Source organism: Miscanthus floridulus, chromosome 18 (genome assembly GCF_019320115.1).
Source record: "Miscanthus floridulus cultivar M001 chromosome 18, ASM1932011v1, whole genome shotgun sequence".
Taxonomy (NCBI): Eukaryota; Viridiplantae; Streptophyta; class Magnoliopsida; order Poales; family Poaceae; genus Miscanthus; species Miscanthus floridulus.
This window is the reverse complement of record NC_089597.1, coordinates 125,287,758-125,300,091: the sequence shown is the minus strand read 5'-3', so window position 1 is coordinate 125,300,091 and position 12,334 is coordinate 125,287,758. Positions and strand designations below refer to the sequence as shown.

Genomic DNA, 12,334 nt, shown 5'->3' with positions numbered 1-12,334 from the left:
TTTATCCCTCATGATTAATTCATCATGACATACACCTGCTGTTGGATATTCATTTACACAGCCATTTTTTAAATAATTTTGAATCCCATTATCAATATTCTTTATTTGATGGACAAGAGATACCTTCATGTGAGACCAACTTTTTTGCATCTATTTATGTCTCTTTTATGTTTTTTTCAGCCATTCTTTTATCATATTGGATGCTTTTGGACCTATTATTGCTCATTTGAATGTCATCTGCTTCACGGTAGGTATACATATGCTTAATCTTCCGTGGGACTAAACACCTATGCACTAATTTCTCATTTGAATGTCATCTGCTTCAACGCTAAAGGCTATAGATGCTTATCGGGGCCTTGTCTATAAATAAGTGAGGTCATTAGGAACTTTTAGTACTCTATGTACTAATTTCCATTGAAATTCTCAAAATCCGTCGGGGTCCGTCGATCCCGATGACAAGCTGTAGCTCCGCCCCTAACTCCTATATACTCATTAAAATATGTTAGTCCTATTGTCATTAATCCACCAAGACCCAGATGCACTTTCACATACAGCTTTGAAACAAATACATGGAAATAACTTTCTCAAACACTACGCCAGATTTGTACACACCGCCGGCATCATCACTGCCGGATTTATGAGAACCGGCAGTGATGTACCTTCACTGTCGGTTATGAGCTTGAAAATAAAAAAATAATTGGGGCTGGGCTAAAACCGGCAGTGAAGGACCACATCACTGCCGGTTTGTGGCTTGAACCGACAGTGTTTTGGCGGCCACTCATCACTGTCGGTTTAAGCCAAGAGCCAACAGTGATTGTGCTCTATCACTGTCGGTTCTAGCCAAGAACCGACGGTGATAAGCCTACAACACAAAAAGGCTGCAGCCGTCCTCTCCTTCCTCCTCTCTTCCATCCCGAGAACAGAGGCGCGTGTTTGGACCCTTCCCTCCATTGTTGCGGCTGCTCTTCACCATGAAGCTAGTGCTTGGATTTTGAAGAATGGCTTGATCTTTTTGCTTTAAGGTTAGTAACAAACATTCACTCCTTTGATTTTGTTGCTTAATTAGCTTCGTTTTGATGGTTACATTGCTTGATTCTCATTCTAGTTCTTTCTCTATTCTAGAGAGCACTTTTTCAATTGGACATTTGTGCAATGCTCAAATTATGGTGAATCCATCATCCAAAAGGTTGGTGTCTATGAACACATTTAAATTCCTAGCTAATTATTTCATGGTGGTCAAGATCATCATTGTTAGTATGTGATGCTATAATTAGTTCTTAGAAGTAGAGTAGAATAGTTGTTTTTCAATATTGTGCAATAATTGTTTTTTACTACGATTTTCAATTTACAGGGCCGGGGCTACCAATTTTAATTTTTCAATAATTAGTGTACAATAATGTTTTCCAAAAAATGGTACTTTTGAGCTACAATTGTTGTTCATGAAGCTCGATTTCTTATTAATTCTTTGTAATTACTGTCTCGGAATTTTTTTGTGCAGAGATAGATTAAGAGTGGATGCATCTGTCCTGAACGAACAAACGGTACATGCATGGCATCAGCCAGTTTATCACTGTGGGGGTATTAACCCCTATATCCTTACGGCTAGGCTTGGGCCGGCCCGAACCATGGGGTCTAGCCCACTAGAAGATGACGCGCGGCCTGGCCGATCTGCTCAGAGTCCCGCGTAAGGAATCAAGACAGACTTGGAGATCAAGCAAGATCCTGGTCGGTTAGAATAGGAATCCTTATCCGGCCATCTATGGCAATTGTAACTGGTTAGGATTAGTTTCCAGATCTGTAACTCTACCCCCCAGACTATATAAGGCGGACAAGGGACCACTCTAAAAAACATCTCTCATTGACATACAGCAATACAATCAGACACAGGATGTAGGTATTACGCCTTCACGGCGCCCGAACCTAGATAAAACCTCGTGTCTATCTTGCATCACCATCTTGTTTGTAGCTTGCGTATCTGTCTGCCGATAATCTACTACCTTGGGCATACCCCTAGGTAGACTGCCGACCATATTTCATCGACAGTGGTGCGCCAGGTAGGGGGTGTGCGTACTGCTCTCCAGACGAACAAGATGGTCATCATCCCCGGTTCCATGGCTACGCCGAACGGCCTCACGTTCACCATCGGCCAGATCACCTAGACCACTGGCTCCAACGACTTCGTCGCCATGACCACGGAGGAGGCACGGATTCAATCTACATCGACCACTGCTTCACCTGCATCGGCTACGGCTCCTACCTCAGTGGATCTGGCTCCGGCCACACCAGCATCGTCTTCAGCCATGCCGACAACCCGTCGTCCGCTTCCTCGCTACAAAGGGAGGCAGATCAACAACACCGACCTGCTCGACTCCATCGATCGGGTCGGCACCAAACTTGCTGAAACCCTAGCTCTGGTAAGTTCGATTCAAAGTCAACCTAATGAGTAGGTAACCACTACCCACAACAGATCTACCCGACCAGCTCGGACCAGTCGTCCTGCACGACTCGGTTCGGATCTCGTGGTCACATCTACTCCTGAAGGGCGCTCCGTTCATCGCCGACCAGCCCCCGCGATGGGTCTCTGGCTCTTCGAGTGCAAAGCCTCGATGGAGAACTACCAGGCTCAGCCCTACGGCCTGTGCAACTTCATCAATATGGTCCGGATTGAGGAGTATCAAGAAGGATCGGTCCACACAGTTCAAGAGGGCGGCTCAAGCTCCCCGTCCGGCATCGCATCTAATGGCTCCATCCACACCGAGCTCCAGCACCATGACAATGAAGGTGTTGAATACGATTTGGATATCCTAGACCACGCCCTGGGTTTCCCACGATTCCCATCCTTCCCGCCAAGGCGAGAAGACTTGATCAATGTCGTCAGTAATGATGAACCACCGACGGTTGGCGAAACAGAACAAGAAAGGCTAGCACGCGAGGCACGCAATATTGACCGGTTTAATTGTCGACAAGCCGAAGCCGAGGCAGAAGAGGAGGCATGATGCATAAGGGTCCAGCCACGTGACCTTAACAATGCCTTTGACAGGGTGGGGGACAAGTAGGTCTTCAGGACTCCAAACGCCAACGTAGCTATTGCTATGGCGACAATGCAACGAGTACCCAATACCCCGGAAATCCAGGCAGTTCACGATGATATACAAGCTTACCTGATGGCTGCTATGGCCCAGACCGCAGAGATTGTAAATCAAGCCCGAGCTCCATCCATCTCAGTCAAATCAAGCCACAGCCGCCAGTACTCAAGTCGCTCATAGCCACCCAACCAACGTGGCTCGCGCAACAACGACCCATCAGACAACCATCAAGGCAGAAACGATGGTCATGATGGTGGTCGGGACGACAACCGCCGTGACTACCGGGACGACAACCACCGAGACAACCGCGACAATCACCGTGATAACCGTGGTCGTAGGGTTAACCAAGGTGGCAATCGGGATCGCCGTGATGGCAATAACGATCTCTGCCATTCCCTCGGAGAACGCGATCTGCGCGATTGCATTAACCAAAGAGCCAACGATCGTGCATCCCACGAAAGCTATCGCCGTATGGAATATGATACTACCCACGGCCCTCTGGGTTTGAAGTAGTTTACTCCACACCTTCGCCAAGTCATATGGCCCAAGAACTTCAAGCTCGAAAAACTTCAGAAGTACGACAGTAAGGAGAACCCCGAATTATGGGTCATGCTCTATGAAACCGCATGTAGATCAGCCATGGCTGACGAGCACGTCATGTCTAATTACTTCCCAGTCGCCGTCGGCCATGCAGGCCACCAATGGCTGATCAGCTTGCCAGCGAACTACTTTGATTCTTGGCAAGAGCTCAAGCAAGCATTCATCGACAACTTCATTGCTACTTGCGAACAACCTGACAACAAATATGATCTACAACAGATTCGAGATCGCAAAGATGAGCCACTGCGTGAGTATGTCCGATGTTTCTCGGAGATGCGCATCAAGGTCCCGTCAATCTCCGACAACGAGGCAATCGAGGCTTTCATCACTGGTCTCCGCTTCCACGATGCCCTAAGGGACAAGCTCCTTCGCAAGAGACCTGAATCAGTCACAACGCTCCTAGCCACTGCTAAAAAGATAATCATCAAAAAAGCAGCAAGGGTTCCACGCTCCGACCACCCCCCACACCGCGACGACTACCGCGGCAACCGTGGTTGGAATGACAATTTTGATCACTGCAACCAGCGCAATGATTCCCGCGACCACCACGACCAGTGTAATCAGCGGCGTAATCGTCGTGATGATTATAGGGGCAAGCGTGCTCGGGAAGACGATGGTGAGGTCAACACCGTTAAAAAAGGTGGCGGACATCGCAACTACGAAGAAGACTACGCCAAAGCATTGAAAGGACCCTGCCAGCTCCATCCCAAGTCAAACCATACCATGGAGAATTGCCATGTTCTCAAATCTATCTACATGCGCCAATAGGCTTTGGATATATCCGACAAGCCTAACGACATAGGGGAGCAGTGTAACGAGGACAACGACGATGAAGACGCAGATCCCTGTCACAAGTACGTCAAGCCAACCGATCGCGTCCACGCCATCATTGGGGGCAAAGTGTCCATCGAGACCAAACGAGAACGCAAACTGCTCGCCCGCGCTTGCTTGAACGTGGCCAACGCCAACAACCTCATCGCCGATCCACGGCTCCCTCCTTGGTCTCACCGCGAGATCTCCTTCAGCAGAAAGGACCAATGGGCTGCAATACCTAAGCCAGGGCATTTTCCTCTGGTTCTCGATCCTTGTATCAACAAGGTTCAGTTCGACAGAGTGCTGATTGACGGCGGTAGTTCCATCGATATACTGTTCAAGAACAGTTTGCTAGCCCTGAAGATAACCCAAGCTGACCTCAAGCCATACGAGGCACAGTTCTGGGGTGTTCTCCCCGGACAGAGCTCCACACCTCTCGGGCAGATCACGCTACCTGTGCAATTTGGTACCCCAGACCACTTCTGCACCGACTACATCAACTTCGTGGTCGCTGACTTCAAAGGCACCTACCATGCTATCCTTGGCAGACCAGCGCTCACCAAGTTCATGGCCATACCTCACTACAGGTATTTAGTGCTCAAGATGCCTACTAAGAAGGGGGTTCTAACTCTTAGGGGCAATGTATACGTAGCTTACACCTGTGAGGATGACAGCTTCAAAATAGCAGAGGCTCACGACCTCTCTATTCGCATGGCCAAGACCACGCTCGACGCCAAGAAGACCCCAGCCGACCACCTGGAGATCCCAGAGCTCGAGGCCCCATGCAAGAACATCAAGTCCAAAGAGCATAAAGCGATCCAGCTGGTTGACGGTGATCCTAGCAAAACGGCCCTTATCGGGGCCAACCTGGATCCTAAATAGGAAGACGCGCTCGTCAGGTTCTTGAGGAGCAACGTGAGTGTGTTCGCATGGAAACCTGCTGACATGCCCGGTGTACCTCGGAGCTTGATTGAGCACTCCTTAAATGTCGATGCCAAGGCCAAACCTATCAAGCAGAAGCTACGACGTTTCGCTTGCGACAAAAAGGAGGCTATTAGGGTAGAAGTTACACGGCTTTTGGTAGCCGGATTTATCAAAGAAGTGTATTATCCGGAGTGGTTAGCCAACCCGATTCTTGTACACAAAAAGAATAATAAATAGAGAATGTGCGTTGATTACACTGATCTCAACAAACACTGCCCTAAAGACCCCTTCGGCTTACCTCGCATAGACGAGGTCGTAGATTCAACTACCGGTTGTGAGTTGCTTTCCTTTCTCGATTGCTACTCTGGTTATCACCAGATCGCTCTCAAAAAGGATGACCAGATCAAGACATCCTTCATCACGCCCTTCGGTGCCTACTGCTACACGACCATGTTGTTCAGACTCAAGAACGCCGGGGCTACCTACCAACGCGCCATATAGGCCTGCCTCAAAGACGAGATAAAATACGACCTCGTTGAGGCTTATGTTGACGATGTAGTTGTTAAAACCAAGGAAGCATACACCCTTGTTGACAACCTCGAACGTACCTTTGTAGCTCTTAACACATTCCAATGGAAATTAAACCCAAAGAAGTGTATATTTGGTGTTCCATCTGGTATATTGCTCGGCAACATCATCAGTCACGACGACATACGCCCTAACCCAGAGAAGGTAAAAGCTGTCTTAGACATGAAGCCACCCAAAAAGGTGAAGGATGTTCAGAAGCTTACCGGATGCATGGCTGCCCTCAGTCATTTCATATCAAGATTAGGCGAAAAAGGACTACTGTTTTTCAAGCTGCTCAAAACATCCGAGAAGTTTGAGTGGTCGGAGGAAGCAGACGCTGCCTTTACACAGCTGAAACAATTCCTTACATCACCTCCGGTCCTCACTGCTCCCAGAGAAGACGAAACCCTCCTACTTTACATCGCAGCAACTAATTGAGTGGTCTCCACTGCCATGGTGGTCGAGCGCGATAAGCCCGACCACGTCTATAAGGTACAGCGACCAATTTATTTCATCAGTGAGGTGCTCAATGAATCCAAGACCAGGTACCCACAGATTCAGAAACTGATCTACGCCATACTAATCACATCCTGAAAGTTGAAACACTACTTCGATGGATATCGCGTGGTGGTCATGACTGAGTACCCTCTGGGAGACATCATTCGTAACAAGGATGCAAACGGGCGCATCATCAAATGGGCAATGGAGCTATGCCCTTTCTCCTTGGAATTTGCAAGCCGTACTACAATCAAGTCTCAGGCACTTGTCGATTTCATCATCGAGTGGACAGACTTAAGCACACCTGCCTCTCAGGGGCCCACCGAGTATTGGAAGATGTACTTCGACGGCTCTCTCAACATCGACGGCGCAGGAGCAGGAGTCCTTTTTGTATCACCATCCAAGGAGCAGCTCCGATATGTCCTCAGGATTTATTTCTCGGTGTCTAATAACGCCGCTGAGTATGAAGCATGCCTACACGGTCTGCGCATTGCGGTCGAGCTCGGTGTCAAATGTCTCTATGTCTACGGAGACTCAGCTCTAGTCATCAACCAACTCAACAAGGATTGGGGTACGACCAGCGAAAAGATGGATGCATACTGCAAATCGATCAGAAAGCTGGAAGGCAAGTTCTATGGCATCGAGTACACACATGTGGTCCAGGACAAAAATCAAGCAGCAGATGTGCTGTCAAAGTTAGGATCATCCTGAGCCAAAGTCCCACATGGCGTATTTGTTCAAGACCTGCTCACGCCTTCCATCAAAGAAGAAGATCCCGTGGTCGACAAGCCTCCAGACCAGCTATTGGTGGCTATGGTTCTGGCGTCAAACACCACCGAACCACCTCCGACCACTAAGGAGCCTGACTGGAGAGTACCTTTCATCAAGTACCTAACAGATGGTAGAGGTTACACCGATCGAACAGAAAACGAACGCCTGATGCGTCGTAGTAAGCAGTATCTGCTCGTCGATGGCAAATTGTGGAGCAAGAACGCGAAGGAAGAAATCTTGATGAAGTGTATAACCCAGGAGGATGGTGAACATCTTCTGGACCAAATCCACTCTGGCTCCTGCGGCAACCACACGGCCTCGAGAACGCTGGTTGGCAAGGCTTTCCGAGCAGGGTTCTATTGGTCGTCAGCCATAGCCGATGCAGAAAAGCTAGTCCGCCATTGTGAAGGTTGTTAGTTCTTCGCCAAGAGAATCCACGTACCAGCACATGAGATTCAGACAATACCAGCCTCTTGGCCCTTCGCATGCTAGGGACTGGATATGATCGAGCCTTTCAAACCGGCCCCTAGGAAATTTACATGCGTCTTTGTGCTGATCGATAATTTTTCCAAGTGGATAGAGTACATGCCCCCGGTCAAGGCATCTTCAGAAAAGGCTGTTGCATTCATTGACCAGGTCATCCACCGCTTCGGCATACCCAATAGCATCATCACTGATCTGGGTACTTAGTTCACCAGGAACGCTTTTTGGGACTTCTGCGATGAAAGGAGCATGGTAGTAAAATACGTCTCGGTGGCGCACCCTAGAGCTAATGGACAGGTCGAGCGAGCAAATGGTATGATCTTGGATGCACTTAAGAAGAGGATGTATAGAGAAAATGACAAAGCTCCTGGAAGATGGCTCAAAGAGTTACCAGCCGTGGTCTGGGGTCTCAGAACCCAGCCTAGTCGCAATACCGGCGTATCACCATACTTTATGGTTTATGGCGCCGAGGCAGTGCTCCTAGCAGATATAGCCTTTAGATCAGCATAGGTAGAGAACTTTGATGAAGACAAGGCCAATGAAGTACGGGAGCTAGAAGTGAATAGTGCAGAAGAGAAGTGGCTCGATTCTTGCGTACGTACAGCCAAATACCTTGCTGTTTTGCGCAGGTACTACAACAAGAACATCAAGGAGCGGTTCTTCGTGGTTGGGGACCTGGTCCTGAAGTGGAAGATGAATCAGGCTGGCGTCCACAAACTCGCAACCCCATGGGAAGGGCCCTTCATGATCAAGGAGGTTACATGCCCAACATCTTACAGGTTAGCTCACCTAGACGGTACAGACGTACCCAATTCATGGCACATCGACAAGCTTAGGTGTTTCTATGCTTAACTACTAAGATATGTACCCCTCTTGTACTTTTGATTTAATTCAATAAAGCTATTATGATTTCTCCGACCACTCTAATGTGTCACTTCGAAGTCTATTATTATTCTAACTCAACCAGTTAAAACTGACCGCCATTCCTTCTCAGGTTTTCGGAGCAGGTCCTGTCTTCAGTTCCTCCTAACGCGTGCATGGGATCCGCTCTCTACACTACGGGTGATCGGCAGGTGCTCTCTGGTTTGACTTGTGTGTTTCTACGTGTGCACAAGCTACGCACCTCACACTCCGACCACAAGACAAACCAGGGCCATACAAACATTTCAGGATGATGTGTCGACTGAACTGGTACAACTAAATAGAACGCTAACATGTTCTAACTCAGTTACACCAACACGATATCCGAGCTTAAACACGTTTTCTACAAAACAAACAAGCTTATACTGATATACAGTTACGTTATTACAAGCTTGCCTGCAAAGGTCCAAGTTTACAATAACACAACTATATCTTCTTCTATAGCTATAGCCATACTATTGGCTGGTCGGGGCACGCGGCACCTGCTGTTCACTAGGCCTGACATCATGCAAGGGTCTCGGGGACTCTGGTACTGATCGAGCTAAAGAAGATGGCCCCACCGATGCCTGGCTGGTCGAGACCGCAGGCTTCGCCGGTTGGCTTGAAAATGATGGTGCTCCCAGCTGACTTGTTGACGGCGTTCCTTGTACGGGTGGTGTCGCACCTCCACACAGGTTAATATCGCCAATTATCTTTGCTGACAAGTCCAGCTGAGTCATCCGTAGCTCCTCAGCTTTGTCTGGATCTACCTCCTTTGGGTATCCAGCCTCTAGGCTCTTGAGATCGATCAAGGGGTAGTGAGCACGTACCATGCTTAGCACATGTGCGCCTGCGTACTCTCCCGCCTCCTTCACGAACTCCTGGAACCATCCCATGCCCTTTGGCATCTCTCGATCAATCCCAGCTGCGGCGTCCTTGGCACGTCCTCTCCTAGCGTCGGATCGATGAGGTTAAGGACCGGCAAAATTCCCGTTGCCACCTCTTGGCACCAGTTTTTCCAGGTGTCACGATCCTTGGTGATCTCTTGGCATTGTGCCTTCTAGCCGTCACGGTCTTTTATCATGGCCTCCAGATGCTTCTTCGCATTGACTTTTATAACTGCAAACCGCACATGCTGTTAAGACGTTATATTACGTCAAACTACGGTAGGCAACCAAAATGAGCAAAGGGGTTTGGAAAACTTACCTTTTAGCTCCTCTGTCATCTTGGTTGTGTGGTCCCGGAGCTGCGACTGGTCTTGCGCTAGTTATCTGTTGTCCTATTTCAGGCGATCACACTCCATGACCGCACGACTGTTCTCCTCTCAGAGATGGACCACTTCGGCTTCTAAGCCTGCACTACAGCTGTTACTACCAACAACGCAATAGCACTTGTCAGTAGTCATTGTGATAAAGTGGCTACCTACTTGTTCTTTCCTGCTCTTTATTACTGAACTGGATGACCAGGTTCTGGTTCTAGGACTCTTGCACCGTCTTTTCATGATTGGTGGCTTCAAGTCGCTGGCGCAAGCGTTCCACCTCCGCCGTTAGCTCCTTGTTGCTTGCAGCGATCCCCTCGATCTGGTCAAAGCATTTCTTGCGGTACCTTGTGGTCTTCATTAAGTCCTGTGTGCAGATAGCTAAGTAAGATAGCTATGACTAGACAGCAAGATCAGGGGGTGAAGTGAAGCTTACCTGCACCTCCGTCACTAGCCGTTTCACCGCCTGTTCAACTTTCTTGGTTTCTTCGACCTCCGGGATTTCCTCATGGACAACCCATTGGTCGTTCCGCCAACATGACACATACACATGTTGTCGCTTGTCCTACAGATGGCCCAGGACCTCCTCCACTTTGTCCTCTTTGGGCTCTTCTTCGGGTCTCGGTGCTGGTCCGGTGTCAGCAGCTTCTGCGATCACCATGGCCTTCCCATGGGCTACAGCATCGACAAACATGGTCTATGCTCTCACCTCCGGCTGTAGTTCCTCAGTCTGTTCTGTTACCCTCGACATTGAGGTGTTGCCCTCAGCAGGATTAGCGCTCGGAGCACTCGTGCTCGGCTTGGCTCTTCCCTCGACCGCCTGCTCAGGGACTATTGTCTGACTGTTTGTTTGCTGAGGCCCCGATGGATCTTCTACTATGGGTTCCTCGATGGTCGATCGCTGGGTAGTCTGCTCTGCACTTATTGGCGGCGCCACGTCACTTCTAGCTAGCTGGTTTGGACTTTCGGTGGACGCCGAGCTAGTACATCCGCGATAAGTTCAGAAAGCAATCATATTAAATGCAAATTGCTAACTTATAATAAGGTTACAAATACTTACATGTTAGAAGCGTGGAATGATGTGGAGAAGGCATGTCTCTTCAGCCGTACTTGCTCCACGTGCTGTGCGAGTGACTCCTGGTCTCCCTCTACATCCAGCACTGTCGCTGGGCCTTGGTGCTCGACCCCTCCGCCGCTTGTCCTTCGTGCTGCAGTGGTCGGTGGTGTGCTTGGTCGGTTTGTTGCTTCCGTCACCGGTCGCGTTCCTTGCCCAGGTACTCCCGAGGTCGACCCAGCTGCATCTTTCACCGACGTCGACGATGTGGGTCCCATAGGCGTGGAGGAGACACATTGCCCCATCGACTCTAGTTGTTTCCTCCTCTTTCGAGGGACAAGTCAAAAGGTGTCTTCATCCTCTCCCTCCTCTACATCATCGTCCGACCAGGCAAAAATCGCATGTCGACACTTGCTGGCCGGTCTCTCCTCTGGGCCTCCCTTGGGCTCGTTAATATTTTGCACCCCCCGGTGAGCAGGGAGGTTGCTGATCTCTTCTTCGACTGTTTGGGGGCAGCCGGCCACTTACCAGCGGCTAGGGCCGCTGCCTCCTCTCTAGCTCCAAGCACCACCCAATCGACGTCCCCTTCCTCGATATTGATGCTGGTCTGGGTGGTGGGACTAGCTCCTTGTGGCCACTCCACTCCAGGGGGTGGCGACACAAACATTGTCGCTCTATTCCGACCATTAACCTAGGTAACAAAAATGAGTGAACATAGTAAGTTTCCACTTTTCCTATCGCAATATAAGACTATGGGTACAGGGCAAGATGAGTTACCTTTGGGGGAGGTCGGGCAAGCTTGAAAGCGTGCTCGATGTCGCTCAATCTGGCATAATTTGGATCAGCTAAGTTAAATAGCTCTCCAATTCTGGCTTTGACTTTGATTTTGTCAAGCGCCCCCTACCTCATCCTCGTCGGGTCCACGCTACCTTAATATTCATAGCTAGGATATACTCTCCTCTGGTAGGGCTGGATCCGTCGGCTGATGAAGCTCCCGACCATGCTCGGACCATCCAGTCTTTTCCACGGGATCATTCCAAATATTTATGGAATCTGTTCCAGGTGCTTGGGTTTCTCCAACCAGCTTGTCCTCTTCTCCGGAATGTAGCCCACGTCGCACAGTGTGATCGTGTTTGGCTCTTCGCAGATGTAGAACCATTTCTTATACCAGTCGTCGAGCGACGTGTTCCATGGGCAGTGCAGGTATTGAGCTTTTATGACGTCACGGAGGTTGAGGTACACACCCCCGACTATCTTTGAACCACCGCTTCCTTTCTTCCGCAGACAGAAAAGATGGCGGAAAAAATCAAAATGGGGTTGGAAGCCGCCATATGCTTCGCAGAGATGTATAAATGTGGCGACAAGAAGGATCGAGTTGGG

At 49.3% G+C, this 12,334-nt stretch overlaps 1 pseudogene; it reads right to left on the bottom strand.

Annotated features, from left to right (window-relative positions):
- LOC136524596 (putative F-box protein At5g55150) overlaps positions 1-11,621 on the bottom strand; it is a 20,557-nt pseudogene extending 8,936 nt beyond the window's left edge.
- Between the last annotated feature and the right edge of the window lie 713 nt (positions 11,622-12,334).